The sequence below is a fragment of the Rhinoraja longicauda genome, chromosome 34 (genome assembly GCF_053455715.1).
Source record: "Rhinoraja longicauda isolate Sanriku21f chromosome 34, sRhiLon1.1, whole genome shotgun sequence".
Taxonomy (NCBI): domain Eukaryota; kingdom Metazoa; phylum Chordata; class Chondrichthyes; order Rajiformes; family Arhynchobatidae; genus Rhinoraja; species Rhinoraja longicauda.
The window spans coordinates 16,284,408-16,305,010 of record NC_135986.1 but is presented as its reverse complement, the minus strand read 5'-3'; the positions used below and the strand labels follow the sequence as shown (position 1 = coordinate 16,305,010).

Genomic DNA, 20,603 nt, shown 5'->3' with positions numbered 1-20,603 from the left:
GTGACTGAGAATTCCCTCCCTACTTTGCCGATCTTTGATCACATGCACCCTCATTGATATCCAGTTGCGTCCAGTCCAACCTAAGTCGATTTACATTCCACGGGACTAAACGCTTTATATCAGCGTAATTGAGCAACAGAACGGGATATTAATCGGAAGATACTGATAAATAATAACACCCGGCATTCACTCCGCGAAACTAAGTATAACAGAGCGAGTACGTGAAGAAGCAGGTTCCGAGTGGATGCAACCCCGACGTTGTCTGTTCATGAAGGTCGTCAGCGGCAGCCGGCTCTCGGGGCTCCCCGCCGGCAGCGGTAGGTTCAGAGAGCGGAGATTCGACGTCGTTACCGAGGCATCCCTCTGATTTCGTCTCTTCTACCCGAGCAAACGAAAATTCCCTCGCGTCTGCCGAGATTGTTCGTATCGAAATTCGCCAACTGGTTTCATGTATATTTGCGGGAGAGGGAATGTGTCCGGGAAAAAGTAGGCGACGGGGGAGGAAACTCAAGACTGGCAGTGGCCGAAATTTCAATAAAAGGAGGGAGTTCAGTTCCGCAGAGCAGCTGAACGATAAATCTATGGCCTGCCGTGACTCGGATTCGAACCGAGGTTGCTGCGGCCACAACGCAGAGTACTGACCACTATACGATCACGGCCACACAAATCAGCTGTGCGCTAACTGCACCGCCAACAACTCCGATACTCCTGTAACTCACACACTGACGCTGTGGGGACCAGCATTAAACCAGCGGCTCGCGCTGCCCGGCCACGCTTGCACAGTGAGCCGCCTCCACGTTTGAATCTCTGACCTGACTGTCTCTCTATGGAGCAGGGCAGTGAAAGCAACAGAACAAGGCGCCGTTCATGTTAACTGTGACCGCGAGAGATGAGATTGCATACTTTAGGCACTGACCGCTTTTTAAAATCGCGCCGTGAAGGAAGCTGTCAATGCAACCACTGTTGCAACATTCTCCCTCTCTACTGTTACCTTAGAAGCGCCTTCAACACTGGTGAAAACAGAATCAAATCACGTCTTTCTTACATTATCCATATTCTCCAACGATGCTGCCCAACCCATTGGGTTGCTGCAGCTTATTCTGTTTATCTTTGGCATAAATCAGCATCTACAGTTCCTTTTTATTACGTTCCTTCTTACCTCAACTGCGCCCCAGTGTCGCTGTGCAAGTTCTAACTGTGATTTCTGGACCTCGCTTACCCGAAGAATTAACTATCTGGTACTTATATGGTGCAACCACGTTCATGTTCCCAATTTTCGTGACAATATTCTTATTGAACGTGCATTTCCTCTTAGTTTAATCTTCGTTTCCACTTTGATTCCTGTTCAATGATTTTGATGACCAGAAGAGGAGCTGGGAAACTAAATGTCTTTCCCCAGCTCTCATTTCACCTGTTCCTGCACCTTAACACCAGACTCGGTAGTTCAGAGTGCACTGAGTGAAGACACGGTACATGAAGCCAATGAATAAACAAAGACAGAAATAGATGGACAGGACAATTCCATTTACATAGAACATATAGAACACAGGAAAGTAGAGCAAGAAACAGGACCCTCGGCCTACATTTCCTATGCCGAACATGACACCAAGACCGACTTACATCTGCCTGCACATCATTCAAATCTCTCCATTCCCTGCATACCATGTGCCTATCCAAAAGTCTCTGAAATGTCGTATCTGCTCCAGCATCACCATCGGCAGCGCTTTGCAGGATTCAACCCCCTCTGCGTAAAATGTTGTTCCGCACATCACATTTAGACGTTGTCCCTCTCACCTTAAACCTATGCGACTTTGTCTTTAATATTTCCATCCCAGGAAATGGGTCTTGACTGTCTACCCATCTATGCCTCTCATAACGTTCTGTAATTCTATCAGTTCTCCCCTCAACCTCCAGGAAAACAACCCGTCGGTCCATCCACTCTCCTTGTCTAGGGAGAGGCTGCCTCGTGTACGGCAGGGAGTGTTTTCTGTTTGTGATCAGAAATAGTGGATCAACGGATTCCCTTGTAGCACAGGTGGTGTTTCCAAAGGTCTCGCCACCAGCAGTGTAGGAGAAACTGAAGTGCTCTCTTTCAAGGGGAGTAGGCCAGGCATGTTTTCAGCTCCTGAAGTGGGGAAAGACATACAGATTGTCGGGAAGGGTGACAGGTAAACAATGAAATTAACCGGACGATCCATGAGGATGTGAAAATGATGGGGTGCTTAATGTTCGAACGATGATGATGCAAAGCAAATCTGATCAGCAGTAGTCGAAACCATTTGTTCCAGTGCTTGCCGTTAAAGAACGGAACGCTGGGAGTTGGATAACAATCATAATTTAACAGTAACGCGGTGACAGTATTTTTAACTGAGGTAAACCCCAAAAGATTGCAAAGAGACATAGAGAGGCGGCAGAGCGGTCACTGAAGTGAATGTTTAGAAGAGCGGCATGTTGCACTTAAGCACACGGGCCAAGGTAAAGCAAATTGCCTGGCACCCAAGCAATCTTTGACCGCTAGTTACTTGACAATGTTTCTTGGAACGTGGAGTAGAGATGTCCGCTGGACTGAAGGCTTCAATGACAGGAGAAAGATGGTTGAGTTCAACATTGATTGCAAACGAGGCAAAGAAAACTATTCAAAAAGCGATGCTGCGCTTGTGAAACCACAGTAAATCATATAAAAATAGAAATGTCATTGAGTTTATACCTATATTTTACATTGTACTTCCAAAGCAAAAGTGCAGAGCGAAATGTATTCAAACCATAACGTCTTGGAGTAACTGTAGAACAGACTAAATCGATTAAAATGCGTACAACTTTGAGAGAATAGATCAAAAAACCCAGGGGTGGTAAACGTTTATAATTCTAGAAACGTGAATAGAAATCAAATGTAGAATATGAAAATGAACACACGGGACAATGAAAGCCGTAAACAATGAATACTGTAAAACAAGTCACAGGAGTTAAGAATAGACGTATTGGTCGAGGGTTTAAGGCGATGAACTTCTAAGCCAGAGTGCTTTCCACACGTGGGTTCGAACCCATCCTTGTCCAGAGCAATTGGTTTGGATAACGGAGTGTTGTCAGCGATTTTTCATAACTAATTCAAAAACTCCACCTTCTATCTTTGTCACGCAAGCCCGAAGTCCTTTGTATTTAATAAAAAGGTATATTTTGTCGCTAAATGTGGTGGAGGGAGCGTGGAATAAACTAGGAATACGATGGGATGACGCGCTTTTAACTTCCCTCTCTTTAGAAAACACCGAACGGACGTGGCACATGAAAATCTCTAGAGTGAGCGAGGCCGCATTGGGGGGCAGGAAGGAAAATTGAAATCTCCTTGTAGAGCTGATGTAACGGATGAGGGCGAGGGGCGCAGTGACAGATGAATGTGCGAGGCCAACGACATTGGACCTAAAATGGAGCAATCCTAGAATACCACTCTCATGAGATATCGGGGACTGTGAAAATGCGGAGCAGTAACGGACCAATGATCAGAAATGAACAAACGATGCAGATAGGCACAAAATTAACATGGAAAACTCCGTCTGCAGAAATGTTCTGCCCACTTCATTACTGATGTGTGCGACATTCATCAAACTGACCGTTCTCGTGTTTATTTCTTCAGTAGTCATCTACAAGATCGAGTCCTTACCCTCTCTTTCAGTCCGTTAATATATTGGGATTCCTGGTGGTCTGGTTGCATTTCGTCAGCAAGTTATTTTGCATACTTCGTCGTGGGAATGTGTATTTCATTGTGAAGTGATGATCACAACACACATAAAAATAGGAGGAGGAGTCGGCCACTAGGACACTGTGCGCCCATCGGTGTGATATGGGCTGGTCAACATTAACCTAAAAACTTATCCTGTACCGGTTCCCCTTCACGCTGGATTTTTCGATCTTTCAAATATTTATTGATCTATACTTTCAAAGCATATAATGATTTGGCCTCTTCAACCACCGTGAATAGACAATTGAAGAGATTTACTAAGTTTTCATTTATTGTAATTTTCAAACTGTATCGACAGTTCGATGAAATCCTCACAATGGGTAACAGTTCTCGCCATCTCCTCCGCATCAGCCTAAACACGTCAACATGTCTCTGAACAATCGTTTCACGGGTTCAACCCACCTCCACATGGACTCTGTGAAACAGTTTAGTTTAGTTTATTAATGTCACATGTACATGTTTATTAATGTCACAATAAATGAAAAGCTTTTTTGTTATGTGCTTTCCATTAATCGGCAACTTTTAGTGCAAGATAACGTCCAGTAAAGTTGGCTTAAAGAAAGTTCGAAGGTCCCCAATTTGAGCCAGATGGTTGGTCAGGACCGCTCTTTAATTGGTGAGAATGTCGGTTCATTTGTTTGAAACTGCCCCTGAATCTGGAGGTATGCGTTTCCAAACCTTCATCTCGTGCCCGATGAGACAGGGGAATAAAGGGAGGGACCGGAGTGAGACTCGTGGTGGAAAATATTGCTGGGCTTGGCGAGGCAGCGTGAAGTTTAGATTGAGGATTGAGTCAATGGAAGGGAGGTTGGATTGCGAAATTGTCTGGCCCAGGTCAACAACCCTCTGCAATGATTGCGGTCCAGGATGGAACTGTTCTCAGACCATGCTGTGACGCACCCCAATAAAATGCTTTCTACGGCGCAACTATAGAAGCTGGTGAGAGTTGCTGGGGATATACTCAACGTCCTGAGCCTTCTACGAAAGTAGAGTTGTTGGTGTGCAATTTTACGATACGATACGAGAGAGCTTTACCGTATTTATCCGAGCAGGGAAAATTAATCTGGCAAGAGTAAAAAAACACAAGACACATGAAACATGAAATTAAAGTGACGAGTTGAAAGGATTGGCGATGTGCAAAGATTGGGAGGGCGAGGGGGGGGAGGGGTGTCGAACATAGAAACATAGAAAATAGGTGCAGGAGGAGGCCACTCGGCCCTTCGAGTCATCAACGCCATTCATTGTGATCATGGCTGATCGTCCCCAATCAATACACCGTGCCTGCCTTGTCCCCATATCCCTTGATTCCACTAGCCCATAGAGCCCTATCTAACTCTTTCTTAAATCCATCCAGTGATTTGGCTTCCACTGCCCTCTTTGGCAGAGAATTCCACAAATTCACAACTCTCTGGGTGAAAACGTTTTTTCTCACCTCAGTTTTAAATGGCTTCCCCTTTATTCTAAGACTGTGGCCCCTGGTTCTTGACTCGCCCGACATTGGGAACGTTTTCCTTCTTCTAGCTTGTCCAGTCCCTTTATAATTTTATATGTTTCTATAAGATCCCCTCTCATCCTTCTAAACTCCAGTGAATATAAGCCTAGTATTTTCAATCTTTCTTCATATTTCAGTCCCGCCATCCCATGGATCAATCTCGTGAACCTACGCTGCACTGCCTCAATTACAAGGATGTCCTTCCTCAAATTAGGAAACCAATACTGTACACAACACTCCAGAGGTGGTCTTATCAAGGCCCTTTAGAACTGCAGAAGAACCTCTTTACTCCTATACTGAAATCCTTTTGTTGTGAAGGCCAACATTCCATTAGCTTTCCCCACTGCCTGCTGTACCTGGATGCGTGTCTGTCTACCCCACTACAGAAAGGCGGGGGGGAGTTTTACAGTTTGATAGCAACAGGCAACAAGAATTTCCTGTGGCGTTCTGTATTACATCTTGTTGGGACCAGTCTGTTGCTGAAGGTACTCCTCAGGTTAACCAGTATGTCAAGGAGCAGGTGAGCTGTATTGTCGATGATGCACCGCAGTTTGAGTACCATACTCCCATCGAAGACCACCTCCCAGGAATCTACCTCCGCCGCCAGAACGAGATGAGCCTTCCTGGTGAGCTCCTTAATTCATTTGGCGTCCGCGGCCTTCGCCCTGCTGCCCCATCACACGCCAGCGAAGAAGATGGCACTGGCTACCACTGATTGTTAGAACATCTGCAGCATCTTACTGCGGAGCCTTCTCCAAGAGTACAGCCTACTATGTCCCTTCTTGTATTCCATGTTACTGTCTAGTTAAAATCCAGTGTATTTGTAAACCCTGGTAAACTGCACATCCACACCATTGATGGAGACAGGGGACAGGGGTGTTCCTCGCCTCCTAAATTCCACCACTAATCCCTTAGTCTTGTCGCTGTTGAGCTGCAGGTGATTCAGGCCACACCACTCATCAAAATCGTTGACTACACATCTGTGTTCAGCTTCCCTCCCCTCACTGATGCAGCCCACGATTGCAGAATCATCCAAGAATTTCTGCAGATGGCACGAGTCCGAGTTACATCTGAAGTCCGAGGTGTAGATGGTGAACAGAAAGGGACAGAGGACCATGCCCTGTGGGGCCCCTGTGCTGCTCAATACAATGCCGGAGACACCGTTCTGTAACCTGACATACTGTGGTCGTCCAGTCAGGTAGTTGGTGATCCAGGACACCAACCCGCATCTTCGTCAGTTTGCTCCTCAGCAGTGCAGGCCGGACGTGTTAAAAGCACGGAGAAGCAAAAAATATGACTCTCACAGTGCTTCCGGCTTATCCTGGTGAGCATTGGAAGGATGGAGCAAGTGGATGATGGCGTCTTCAACCCCCACCTTTGTTGGGCAAGCGAACTTCAGAGTGTCCAAGTAGGATTTAACCAGCGGTCGCAGGTGAGTGCGCACCAGCCTCTCCAGGAACTTCATGATTTGTGAAGTAAGCGTCACCGGTCTGTAGTCATTGGACGAGCTGGGACGGGTCCTCTTTGGTACAGGAACCAGACAGGATGTCTAACACATCACAGAAACCCTCTCCAGGCTCAGGGTGAAGATATGCTGGAGTACAACATGCTGGCACACGCCTTGAGTAGACAATAGACAATAGACAATAGACAATAGACAATAGGTGCAGGAGTAGGCCATTCAGCCCTTCGAGCCAGCACCGCCATTCAATGCGATCATGGCTGATCACTCTCAATCAGTACCCCGTTCCTGCCTTCTCCCCATACCCCCTCACTCCGCTATCCTTAAGAGCTCTATCCAGCTCTCTCTTGAAAGCATCCAACGAACTGGCCTCCACTGCCTTCTGAGGCAGAGAATTCCACACCTTCACCACTCTCTGACTGAAAAAGTTCTTCCTCATCTCCGTTCTAAATGGCCTACCCCTTATTCTTAAACTGTAGCCCCTGTTCTGGACTCCCCCAACATTGTGAACATGCTGCCTGCCTCTATTGTGTCCAATCCCCTAATTATCTTATATGTTTCAATAAGATCCCCCCTCATCCTTCTAAATTCCAGTGTATACAAGCCTAATTGCTCCAGCCTTTCAACATACGACAGTCCCGCCATTCCGGGAATTAACCTAGAGAACCTACGCTGCACGCCCTCAATAGCAAGAATATCCTTCCTCAAATTTGGAGACGAAAACTGCACACAGTACTCCAGGTGCGGTCTCACCAGGGCCCGGTACAACTGTAGAAGGACCCCTTTGCTCCTATACTCAACTCCTCTTGTTATGAAGGCCAACATTCCATTGGCTTTCTTCACTGCTTGCTGTACCTGCATGCTTCCTTTCAGTGACTGATGCACTAGGACACCCAGATCTCATTGAACATCCCCTCTTCATAACTTGACACCATTCAGATAATAATCTGCCTTTCTATTCTTACTTCGAAAGTGAATAACCTCACACTTATCTACATTAAACTGCATCTGCCATGTATCCGCCCACTCACACAACCTGTCCAAGTCATCCTGCAGCCTTATTGCATCTTCCACACAATTCACATTACCCCCCAGCTTAGTATCATCTTCAAATTTGATAATGGTACTTTTAATCCCTTCATCTAAGTCATTAATGTATATCGTAAATAGCTGGGGTCCCAGCACCGAACCTTGTGGTACCCCACTGGTCACTGCCTGCCATTCCGAAAGGGACCCATTTATCCCCACTCTTTGCTTTCTGTCTGTCAACCAATTTTCTATCCATGTCAGTACCCTACCCCAATACCATGTGCTCTAATTTTGCCCACTAATCTCCTATGTGGGACCTTGTCGAAGGCTTTCTGAAAGTCGAGGTACACCACATCCACTGACTCTCCCCTGTAAATTTTCCTAGTTACATTCTCAAAAAATTCCAGTAGATTTGTCAAGCATGATTTCCCCTTCGTAAATCCATGCTGACTCGGAATGATCCTGTTACTGCTATCCAAATGCTCAGCAATTTCGTCTTTTATAATTGACTCCAGCATCTTCCCCACCACTGATGTCAGACTAACTGGTCTATAATTAACCGTTTTCTCTCTCCCTCCTTTCTTAAAAAGTGGGATAACATTTGCTATGTTCCAATCCACAGGAACTGATCCTGAATCTATAGAACATTATAAAATGATCTCCAATGCTTCCAGGGGCTGACACCATCGGAACCCATGGGTTTGCCTGGGCGGAGTCTGTTTAGTTATTTCCTCACCTGCTCAGCCTTGATGGCCAGGTGTGACAAGGAAAGGACAGAGCAAGTAGACCAGGGGGATTGATGGGGAGAGTCTGTGGGCGGCCAGATGCACCAGTATCAAATCTATTTTAAAAACAGGTTCAGCTCGTTGGCCTGGTCCTGATTGCTATCCCTCCACAGGCCATTGTTCAACTTGTCGCCTTTGTCCATTGGTTCGATATGGCTGGTCGAGGACAAATTGCTGGTGATATTTATTCCTAAGATCGGCGTCGGCGTCGCCGTTACATCGGCGTCGTCGGTGTCAAAGCTTCGCTTTCCGAAGACCATTACAATTTCCTTTGTCCTGCTGACATTAAGGCAAAGATTTTTGTCGTAGCATCAGTTTAGGAGGCACTCAATATTCCTCCTGCGCTCGGCCTTGTCACTGTTTTATATCCGGCCGACATGGGTGGTGCCATCTGCGAATATTTAAATTGATTAGATTGGTTTTTGGCTGTGCAGTGCTGGGCGTGTAAGGAGTAAAGAAGGGGGTAGAAAACGCATCCTTGTGGGGGACCAGTTTTGAAGATAAACGTAGATGATGATTTCTCACCTAACATCATTGATTATGGTCTGTTGGTCAGGAAGCCGATGACCCAGTTACAGAGTTGAGCGCTAATTCCAAGTTCCATGTGTTTGGAGATTAGCTTAGGATTATTGTATTGAAAGTAGAGCTTAGTCGAAGAATATGTCTTACATAGGTATCTCTCTTATCCAGGGGTAGGGGCACGGAGATGGCATCAGCTTTGGATGTGTTTTGGCGGTAGGCGAACTGCATTGCATGAAGGTTGGTTGGCAGTTGGTATTTAATGGTTTCGATAACCAGCCTCTCGAACGATGTCATTATGGAGGATGTCAAGGGCACTGGACATTAGCCGTTAAGGCATGAGGTCTTGCTTTTATTCGGTATCGGGATGATAGTGGTCTTCTTGAAGCAGGTGGTTAGCTCAGGACGGAGTAGGAAGAGATTAAAGATGTCCGTGAACACTCCCGTTAGTTGGCTCTGAGCAATTCCTTCTGTGGAGGCCAAGGACTCCGTGCGAAACAATTGCTCTCCGTGGGTTTACCCCCAGGATTGCCGATCTATCTTTTCCCACAGTGACTCTGGGGGAAAAAAAGGCACACTCCGTCTAATGGGACAGATGTTCGCCTTCTGCTCAAATCGAGCAAGGAATTTGCTAATGTTCACCAGGGAGCGCCACACTGATCACCAACGATGTTGCCTGATCGCGCTTTGCAGCAATGACAAAACAAGAAAAAAAACCACTTTGCAACAGAAGCTGGGAGCTAATCAGAGTGGAAATGCCCATGCAGCGTGGAAACCATTCCACCACACACAATATATTATAAGAAAGTAATTGCAGATGTAGGTAAAAATCGAAGGTATTTATTCACAAAATGCTGGAGTAACTCAGCAGGTCAGGCAGCATCTCGGGAGAGAAGGAATGGGTGACGTTTCAGGTCGAGACTCTTCTTCAGACTGATGTCAGGGGCGGGACAAAGGAAGTATATAGGTGGAGACAGGAAGATAGAGGGAGATCTGGGAAGGAGGAGGGGAAGAGAGGGACAGAGGAACTACCTAAAGTTGGAGAAGTCGATGTTCATACCACTGGGCTGCAAGCTGGCCAGGCGAAATATGAGGTGATATTCCTCCAATTTCCGGTGGGCCTCACTATGGCACTGGAGGAAGGCCTTGACAGAAAGGTCAGACTGGGAATGGGAGGGGGAGTTGAAGTGCTCGGCCACCGGGAGATCAGCTTGGTCAATGCGGACCGAGCGCAGGTGTTGAGCGAAGCGATCGCCGAGCCTGCGCTTGGTTTCCCCGATGTAAATAAGTTGACATCTAGAGCAGCGGATGCAATAGATGAGGTTGGAGGAGGTGCAGGTGAACCTTTGTCTCACCTGGAAAGACTGTTTGGGTCCGTGGATGGAGTTGAGGGGGGAGGTAAAGGGACAGGTGTTGCATCTTGTGCGGTTGCAGGGGAAAGTGCCCTGGGTTGGGGTGGTTTGGGTAGGAAGGGACGAGTGCACCAGGGAGTTACGGAGAGAACGGTCTCTGCGGAACGCAGAGAGGGGAGGGGATGGGAAGATATGGCCGGTGGTGGGGTCCCGTTGTAGGTGACGGAAATGTTGGCGGATGATTTGTTGGATCCGTTGGCTGGTGGCTTGGAAGGTGAGAACGAGGGGGATTCTGTCCTTGTTGCGAGTGGGGAGAGGGGGAGCAATAGCGGAGCTGCAGGATGTAGAAGAGACCCTAGTGAGAGCCTCATCTATAATGGAGGAGGGGAAGCCCCGTTTCCTGAAGAATTAGGACATCTCTGACGCCCTAGTGTGGAACAGCTCATCCCGGGCGCAGATGCGGCGTAGACAGAGGAATTGGGAGTAGGGGATATACTTTTTGCGGGGGACCAGGTGGGAAGAAGTGTAGTCCAGATAGCTGTGTGAGTCAGTGGGTTTATAGTAAATGTCCGTCACTAGTCTGTCTCCTGTGATGGAGAAGGTAAGGTCCAGACATGGGAGGGAGATGTCGGAGATAGTCCAGGTATATTTAAGGGCAGGATGGAAATTGGAAGTGAAGTGTACGAAGTCAGTGAGTTCTGCATGGGTACAAGAGGTAGCACCAATGCAGTCGTCGATGTAGCGGAGGTAGATTTCGGGGATGGGGCCGGTGTACGCCCGGAACAGGGATTGTTCGACGTACCCGACAAAGAGGCAGGCGTAGCTAGGGCCCATGCGAGTGCCCATAGCTACGCCTCTGGTTTGGAGGAAGTGGGAGGAGTCAAAGGAGAAGTTGTTGAGGGTAAGAACCAGCTCTGCTAGGCGGACGGGTGTGTTGGCAGAAGGGGATTGGCTGGTTCTACGGTCGAGGAAGAAACGGAGGGCTTCGAGACCATCCTTGTGGGGGATGGAAGTGGAGAGTGGCTGGATATCCATGGTAAAGATAAGGGAGTAGGGGTCTGGGAACCGGAAGTTATCGAGGAGATGGAGAGCATGTGAGGTGTCTTGGACGTAGGTGGGGAGGGATTTAACCAGGGGGGATAAGATGGAGTCGAGGTAGGTGGAAATATGTTCGGTGGGACATGAGCAGGCAGAGACAATGGGTCTGCCGGGACAGTTCTGTTTATGGACTTTGGGTAGGAGGTAGAATCGGGCCGTGCATGGCTGGGGAAGTATGAGTTTGGAGGCATTGGGGGGTAGATCGCCGGAGATGATGAGGTCCGTGATGGTGTTGACGATAAAGGTCTGGTGTTTGTCGATGGGGTCATGGTCCAGGGATAGGTAGGAAGAGGTGTCTGAGAGTTGTCGTCTGGCCTCGGTCCTGTAGAGGTCAGCACGCCAGACTACCACAGCACCTCACTTGTCAGTGGGTTTGATGATAAAGTCCGGGATGTTGCGGAGTGAGTGGAGGGCTGCACATTCAGGACAGGAGAGGTTAGAGTTAGTCTGGGGAGTGTAGAATTTGAGGCGGTTCATGTCACGACGGCAGTTGGAGATAAAAAGTTCTAGTGAGGGTAGTTGGCCAACCGGGGGAGGGGGGAGTCCAGGTGGAGGGGGTCCGTTGGAGATGGGAGAAGGGGTCATCAGTGGTGGGTGAGGACTCTTTCCCATGAAAAAAGGCTCGGAGGCGGAGGCGGCGGAAGAAGAGCTCCACGTCATGGCGGACGCGGAACACGTTGATGTGGGGACGGAGGGGAACAAAGGTAAGACCTCTGCTGAGGACCGACCGTTCGGTGTCTGAAAGGGGGAGGTCAGGGGGGATGGTGATCACCTGGCAATGGTGGCGGTTGGGGTCGGATGGAGGCAGGGGTCAGGTGGAGGTGATGTATGGTGAGGGGGTGGTGGGTTAGCAGGGCAGAGGGGGGCATGAGGACCGATGTGGGGAGTAAGAGTCGCCTAGCTAGAGGGGGAAGGGGGAGACCCAGTGGAGAACTGGCTGCGATTACCTGTAGTAGGGGGTGGGCAGAAGGACCCAACGGTGCTGTGGGACTCTGCCTGGTGGGGACTGTGGGCCCAGCGCGGTGTCTGTGGGCCGGGTGGAGCTGCGGCCTGTTGTATATCCTGGGAGCCGGGTACAGCGACGGCTGCGACCTGCTGCTGGGCGGTGGAGCGGCGCGGGTCGAAACGGTCGCTGGGGGAGGCCCGGGGGGAACTGGACCCCGGGTAAGTGACGGTCGGCCCGGTCAGCGGATGGCCGGGGAGGGCGTGGGCGACGGTGAAGAGGTCGGGAAGGTCGGCGGCAGCGGCTGTGAAGAGGTCGGGAAAGTCGGCGGCGGTGAAGAGGTCGGGAAGGTCGGCGGCGGTGAAGAGGTCGGGAATGTCGGCGGCGGCAGCGGCGTTGAAGGCAAGGGACCGTGTGGCCTAATGGATAAGGCGTCTGACTTCGGCGTTTGTTACGATGTCATCAGAAGATTGCAGGTTCGAGTCCTGTCACGGTCGTTTTACCAGAGTGAACTTTTGGGTACCATTCTATACACAATATATTCCTTTGCACGGCGCTGGGGACGTAACCATAACACTGTGACTTGCATGAGGGAACCTGTTTTATGATTCAGATGGCCAACAGAGATGGAAATCTTTGTCTGCCTCAAGAGTAAGTTTTGACCTTGAAACAGTTCACTCCATACATCCCACCACAGACAGGATGGCCGCAATATACCGCCGAGGGGTGATGCAAGAAAAGGGGCGCTTGTAAATTCCAAGCGTCCTAAAACTCCATTTCATTGAGAATTCTCCTAGTGCCGCCACAGGCTCATTCTGCATGGCGCAACTCTTCAACCACTGTAAATATCTGTGCTGATGAAACCTCATGTTGACACACAACAATCTGTGTTGTTACCTAATTTCCTTGTCCACACGTTGCGCATCACACCCGCCGCACATTTTTCCCGGAGGCTTTCCCCAGGATCTTTAAACACCATCTTTCAACGGCAAAGGACCGTGTGGCCTAATGGATAAGGCGTCTGACTTCGGTGTTTGTTACGATGTCATCAGAAGATTGCAGGTTCGAGTCCTGTCACGGTCGTTTTACCAGCCTGAACTTTTGGGTTCCATTCTATCAACCATTCTATTCACCGCATCTCTCCAATCTATTTCAAACACAAGCCACAATTAAATTAATATGTATACATATTAGTACAGGCTGCACAGCTTGGGGGGGGGGGGGGGGGGGGGGGGGCAGTTATTCTCATGCAACGGCGGCTGTAAAGCATCAGGAAGTTATTTATCTGAGCGGAGAGGCGCAGAGTCAGGGAGTTATAGGTAGGAACGTTAGGTTTCAGCTTCCAATCCCGGAAGTCAGGTCTGATTAACAAGTTGGATGTCCGCAGATCATCTGCTTGGGATTCAGTCCCAATCTTTACGATTATATGGTTTCAATTGACCAACTCACGTTTCGGGCTAATTTGTTGTCGGGAGGATCTGCTGTTGATAAGCCGGACTAATGTTGGTGGAGTGTGCTGCACATTCAGCATATCAGGTCACAGTGGAGAACACCGAAGCAATTAAACTTCAGAGGATGTGCGGAAGAACGGTAAACACCGTGCTTCCTTTATTCCAAAAGTCCCGATTGACATGTCATGTGAGGCCAAAGGCAGTTGTGCTGTTTCTGGAGACACCGCACTTTTAGTGTTAATTTTAAAACTGTAATATCTTAATATTTTTATGCAATGTTTTGTCTCTCGTGGAACTGTCAACGTTTCACTGGTTTGTTCTTTCCCGGCAAAAACTCCACAGATCAAAACTGCATGGAGGTGCTGTTCGTAACTGTTTCATCAAACAAGCATTATGTCGAAACATTTCTCGGTGCAAGAGAAATGCACTGGGAGCGAGAGGTGGGTGAGGAGAAGCGACAGACATAGGGGGGAGGGGAAATGGGAGGCATAAAATGACATTAGGGAGAGGGAGATGCCAGAGAATATTGAATTTGAGAACTTGAAACAGATCAAAAAACATGAACCGTAGCAACAGGTACGTCCAAAGACGTACAGGTATGTAGGTTAATTGGCTGGGTAAATGTAAAAATTGTCCCTAGTGGGTGTAGGATAGTGTTAATGTACGGGGATCACTGGGCGGCACGGACTTGGAGGGCCGAAAAGGCCTGTTTCCGGCTGTATATATATGATATGATATGATATGATAACAGTGTGTAATATGAGAGGAACGAGTAACGGAAAAAAAGAGTAACTTGCTCGGTATTTCCAGCATTGCTTTTGTTCGTCTGTTTGCTTGTCCAAGCCCAACAGGGACATGTGTAGTATAAGAAAATAACTGCAGATGTTGGTACAAATCGAAGGTATTTATTCAAAAAATGCTGGAGTAACTCAGCAGGTCAGGCAGCATCTCAGGAGAAAGGGAATGGGTGACGTTTCGGGTCGAGACCCTAATAGGGACATGTGCAGTATCAGCTGTAAATGGATGCAGCAAGAAATATTTGGAAGCGTTTGGAATCGTTCACTGCCAGACACATCGCGTCCGCCCAGGATTGAACTGGGGACATTTCGCGTGTAAAGCGAACGTGATAACCGCTACACCACAGAAACTACATCTTCAATCCACTATTTCGTCCCCTCTGGCATGCCTCTGAGCATTGACAGAGGGCTGTTGTATCAACGGCAATTATAACCTCTTCTATACCCAGCAATTAGCACAAACTCTGACCCATCATTCATCTCCTATCTCGGTCCAGGTGGGTGCATAATGCTGTATAAAGAAAGCAAGCAAGTGCGAACTGTATCATTCTGGCTAATAACGGTTTGTTCTGGCTAAGCATGCACAATTTCTGGATCACTCAAGAGTTTCGTTGAAATTTCTCTCCACAGTCTCCGATAGTCTCCGAAAGTCTGTTCCACTCTCACATCGGCCGCGAAGTTCAGTGAGGCAAGTAATATATGCTGTAAATATATGTGTACGCTACATGGATAGCAGTAAAAAGAGCTTCGCGCGAGTTTTTACGATATCTTTCGGACTCGCGCAGTCCTGGATCAGGGAATCAGGCTCTTCGGCCCACCAAGTCTTCGAACCATCAAGCGCATAATCACAATAATACTTCATTAATCCCATTATTTCCCATATTCCAACCATTCCTCCCAGACATATCCACTTAGCTAAACATCATAATATAAATATGGTGACCATTAAGGTGCTCGTGGGATAACATGCCATAGGAAACGACACACTTCATTAAGTGTTTTCATAAAGCATTTGCTCGTATGAAAGAAAGGCGTGCATGTTGTGCCAGTACCGACTCTGACACATCGGAAACCACCGTGTATTAATCAAACCCTGTAAATTGAAACAATTTGCCACGCTTAGCATGTCAGAGAGGTTGCTGGTGATGGTGGGGTGGGGGTGGGGGGTCCTTTGTGTAGGAAGGAACTGCAGATGCTGGTGTAAACCGAAGATAAACAAAAAAAGCTGGAGTCACTCAACGGGACAGGTGTTGTAATCAGAAACGCGCAGCGGGGATGTGATCATGGGATCAAGACCCAGACAACCGGCTTCAGGGAGCCAGCGCTCGCGACCACAGCCTCTGCTGGCACCGCCATCCCCAGGATGCGTAGGGGTGAAGAGGAGCCAGGTTTGTGTGGAATGAGAGTGAGTTGTGTAGCGCCCATGTCTCCTCTGGACGGCGGCACAAATGACATTCCCTGGGGTGGCAGGGAGCTCTGTAACCCGCAATGAAGCACCAAGCGTGGGGATTTTTTTAACGTGTAAGAAAGAGCTGTAGACGTTGGTTTGCACCGAGAAGTAATGGCTGACGTTTCAGGTCGAGACTCTTCCGGTAGGGTCTCGACCTGAAACGTCAGCCAATCCTTCTCTCCAGCGTTGCTGCCTGTCCCAGTAAGTTACTCCAGCATTTTGTGTCAACCGGAGTACAAATTGACCATAAATACAGATAAGTAATGTTTTTAAAGCACTATTTTCTTACCTCTACGAAGCAAAATTGGAAACTACGCATGAAACGCAGGCCTGTATACACACCACAGATCAGCCGGCGAGAATGCATCGCCCTTCCGACCTATGACAGATGCATGCTGAATCGAAATACCGAACTCGCTTATTCAAAACTCACGTATAATTTTGTAGGCCCTAAGTTCAATTATGTAAAAGATATGCGATTTTTTTCTGAGAAATTACCCTTCAGAAGCGTTGTGTTTTTGTAGGTAAGCAAGTACCACGAGAACCATGGTAAACAAATCATCCGAACAAAGTGAATCGCCATCAATAAATTTAACCTCATCCCTCCCATGATCCGGCGTGACCTGCGATTGAAAGCATAACAGGGCAAGTGGCAGCAGCACTACGACTGTGCTTTTCAATAATACCCACATGAATTTGAACCACCTTATCGCATGTGAAAAGACACGGGTCAGTATACGGGTCAATGAACGGCGAGTCTGTATTGAGTTACTGCATGGACATTGCGTGGTAATGATTTGCGACTGATTCAATGTTTTATCGAGGGGGAGAATTGATTCTAAGAAATTGTTACTTTACAGCCATATTTGTTACTTTTTTAGATACCAAAGGAATCAAGAAAAAAACACAAAGAATGCCTTACTGTTGATGAAATGCAATGAGCAAACGCGATAATTCTCGATCTCTTCCATCTTGATTTCTGCACGGCCAATGTTCGCCAACCGCTTTAGCTGTTGTCTCTTCAACTCTCGCTTCTCTCTGCCATAATTTCTTCTCAACTTTGGAATTCTGAAGTTCGATAATTGGCTCTCACGGTTAGCCCTATTCCCACAAGTCTTAAGAGCACAAAACCCGACAATTTTGACGGTAATTTCCAGGTAGGAACGTACGTGTTGCGTGTGTGACGATTGTATGCCGCAGGCATGCTTGTTCTCCAGTACGCTTGAGCGATTCCGTGACGTTTTGACCTACCATGCAATCGCCAGAAAGACCGGGCTGTACACATAATTCTGCACGGTCTTGTATTCCTGCGCGTTGGAAATGCTGCACCAGCCCACAATGCAACAGGACAGGAAACATTCTACAGTGCATCTGTCGAAGTTTGCTGGAGTGTTCGGAGTCATGTCAGATTGATTTAAACTTCGGAGAAAGAAAGCCGCTGGCGCACCTTCTTCATGGTGGTATCTACGTGCTGAGCGCTGGACAAGTCATCCGAGATGTTAACGCCCAGGAATTTGAAGCTGTTAACTCCCATCACCACCGACCCTCAACTAAAACTGGGGCGTGGTCTCGCCACTTCCCCACATTGTGCACAGAAGGCTACAGACCAATGGGATCACTGTAAAATGGTGGTTGGTAGTGGTTACTATATGCGCTGGGCCGATGTGCCTGATTCTCTCTAAATTGACTTTGATTATTTAATCAAACAATGAGTTGAATGTTATACCCGCGGTGCCTTTAAGAGGGGATTTTTCTGAGCGTTTGAGACAGAAGCGCCTTCACTGGTTGATTGGAATCAGGCCCATCCACGAGATTCCCGCGGGAATACGCGAGGCGGTTGGCGGCGGACTCGGGGCCTGCGGCTGATTGGGTGGCGGTTTAGCAGCGCTGGGAGAAAAGGGAGGAGTCGCCTCTACTGCGACAATGATGAGTCGGCCTATAGGGAGGAGGTCCAGCTGCTTGCAACGTGGTGCGCTGACAACAACTTGGTCCTTAACACCAAGAAGACCAAGGACCTCTTTGTGGACTACAGAAGGGCTAGGGGTGGTACGCACACCCCCATCCATATTAACGGGACGGAGGTAGAGCGTGTTTCCAGTTTCAGGTTCTTGGGTGTCAACATTTCTGATGACCTCTCTTGGACCCACAATACCTCAACACTGATCAAGAAGGCTCACCTGCGTCTCTTCTCCCCGAGGAGACTAAAGAAGGTCCATCTGTCTCCTCAGATTCTGGTGAACTTCTACTGCTGCACTATCGAGAGCATCCTTACTAACTGTATCACAGAATGGTATGGCAACTGCTCTGTCTCTGACCGGAAAGCACTGCAGAGGGTGGTGAAAACTGCCCAACGCATCACCGGTTCCTCACTCCCCTCCATTCAGTCTATCCAGAGTAGGCGATGTCTGCGAAGGGCGCGCTGCATCGTCAAGGACAGCTCTCACCCCAACCATAGATTGTTTACCCTCCTCCCATCTGGGAGGCGCTACAGGTCTCTCCGTTCCCGGACCTGCAGGTTCAGGAACAGCTTCTTTCCTGCGGTCGTTACCTTACTTAACTCTGCGGTTCGGTGATTGCTGCCACCCCACTCCCCCACCCCCACCCTCCCTCGGGCACTCCTCCCATCAGTGACTGATCTCGCTCTCCGGAATTTCCACTACCGCTACTGTGCATATATGTATATATTATATGTTTTACTATTCCATCACATGCACTCTGGTTAAGATGCTAACTGCATTTCGTTCTCTCTGTACTTGTACACTGCACAATGACAATAAAGTTTGTATTGTACTGTACTCCATCACTCACCCGGGAGACTTGGCGCGTTGAGATGGACGGCCTGTGGGCACTTTGTTTTGGTCTTTGCTGTGATCGGTTCAGCGCAACCGCCTTCTCTGCATCGACCAGCCGATAAATGTCGGCTGTGTCCCCAGTTCCGCAAAGGTTGCGGGTTTGTGGGAATTTCTGGCCAGGACTGTGTGCGGAGAGGCTGCTGCTTTAATGCTACAAGTGCGGATATTCCGCCGTGTATCCATTCACTTGACAACCTGCCTGGTGTGTATCTTCCCGGCCACTGTGTTCCGGAGATTAGCCGGTTGACCTCCATCCGGATACATGCCGGTATTCTGGTCCCAAACGAGTTAATCTAAACTCTTCCGGTCTGGAACTGGTTACATTGGTCACCGCTGCAACGTGCAATTCTGAGCATATTTTGTCATTGTGTGCCGGCGCTTTCCCGCTGATTGCTATTAGTCCCTTTAATAGGGAGATGAGCGGAGAAGTGGGGCTGAGCGTCCCTTTGTTGGTGCACGCCAGCCCCCATCGCCAAATCATTGGGCACCGGCAAATCAGCCGCATTTGTGTGGGGCAGGGAGAAAAGGGAGGCGTCGCCTCTATTCCACCACTCACCCGGGAATGTGGGGCAGGGTTTGTGTGTGACGATAGATTGGGGAGGCTGTGGGCTGGAAATGGTTTATGACCTGTTGTCCCGGGTCTCGACTCTACCGTGCATTATCTAACAGCCTTTCATTGTCCATTCCACAGTGTGCACAAAGGACGGGTGGGTTCTAGTTGCTATCGCCAAGGATTTGACGCTGCCCCCTGTAAACCTGAGCACGGTGTACGTGAAGAATGGGTCCGGAGCCGAGTGCCGTCCCACCGCCGTCTCTGCGGTGCTCTGCCAGTATACGCTCACCAAGTGCGGTACCACGCAACGGGTAGGTATTGGAGTGGGGATCATGACTGGCGCTCACTGATGGCCTTCCGTATCCTGTAGATGGACGGAGATAAGGTGGTTTATGAGACGGACGTGTTGGGGAAGTTTGAGGTCTTGCATGGCGCTCTGGGCTCGGTGGGCCGAGTTAGTCCATTCAGGTGAGTTTGGGAACATCTTAAGCATTGTGTGGTGGTGCCCAGTGGGGTCGGCAAGTGTCCAATCTCTTACAGGCTCCATGTGCAGTGCAGTTATGAGGGAAGCCAGGAATCCGAGCTGCAGGTGACGCCCTGTGTGGACACGCTTACTCCGCCCCGTCCTGCCACTGAAACCGGTCAGCTACTTCTGGGGCTAAGAATAGCTAGAGGTATTTGCGTGCTCATTTACCTCGTGTTCATTTATGGTTTCCCTGCAAATGCATACTGGCCGCCATTCATCTTTCTGTCTGCAGATGGCAGCTACCGGAACTGGTACAAGGCCAGTGACTACCCGATCGTTAGTGTGCTGCGGGACCCCGTGTTTGTGGAGGTTCGTGTTTTGAACCGCAACGACCCGAACCTTGTCCTGGTTCTTGATGACTGTTGGACGACACCCAGGCCCGAGCCATATTCGGGGCTTCGCTGGGACCTCTTGGTGGACAGGTGAGAGGAAGGAACCATTAGCCAGATTGGTGATGATTGCTGAGGGTGGGAACCGCTGAGCATCCTCTCAATTAAATCCACTATTCCTCTATTGCAGGTGCCCATTTGCTGGTGACAATGGCGGCCAGTATGCATTTGC

The 20,603-nt window shown here is 48.7% G+C and overlaps 3 non-coding genes across 3 annotated transcripts; 2 read left to right on the top strand and 1 right to left on the bottom strand.

Annotated features, from left to right (window-relative positions):
• Positions 1 to 587: 587 nt before the first annotated feature.
• Positions 588 to 659, bottom strand: trnah-gug (transfer RNA histidin (anticodon GUG)). The gene has a single exon. It is a non-coding gene; the product is annotated as a tRNA-His (tRNA).
• Positions 660 to 12,821: 12,162 nt separating this feature from the next.
• trnar-ucg (transfer RNA arginine (anticodon UCG)) lies at positions 12,822 to 12,910 on the top strand. Its single transcript is given in 2 exon segments — positions 12,822 to 12,858; positions 12,875 to 12,910. It is a non-coding gene; the product is annotated as a tRNA-Arg (tRNA).
• A 497-nt stretch (positions 12,911 to 13,407) lies between these two features.
• On the top strand, positions 13,408 to 13,496 carry trnar-ucg (transfer RNA arginine (anticodon UCG)). The gene is given in 2 exon segments: positions 13,408 to 13,444; positions 13,461 to 13,496. It is a non-coding gene; the product is annotated as a tRNA-Arg (tRNA).
• Positions 13,497 to 20,603: the final 7,107 nt, after the last annotated feature.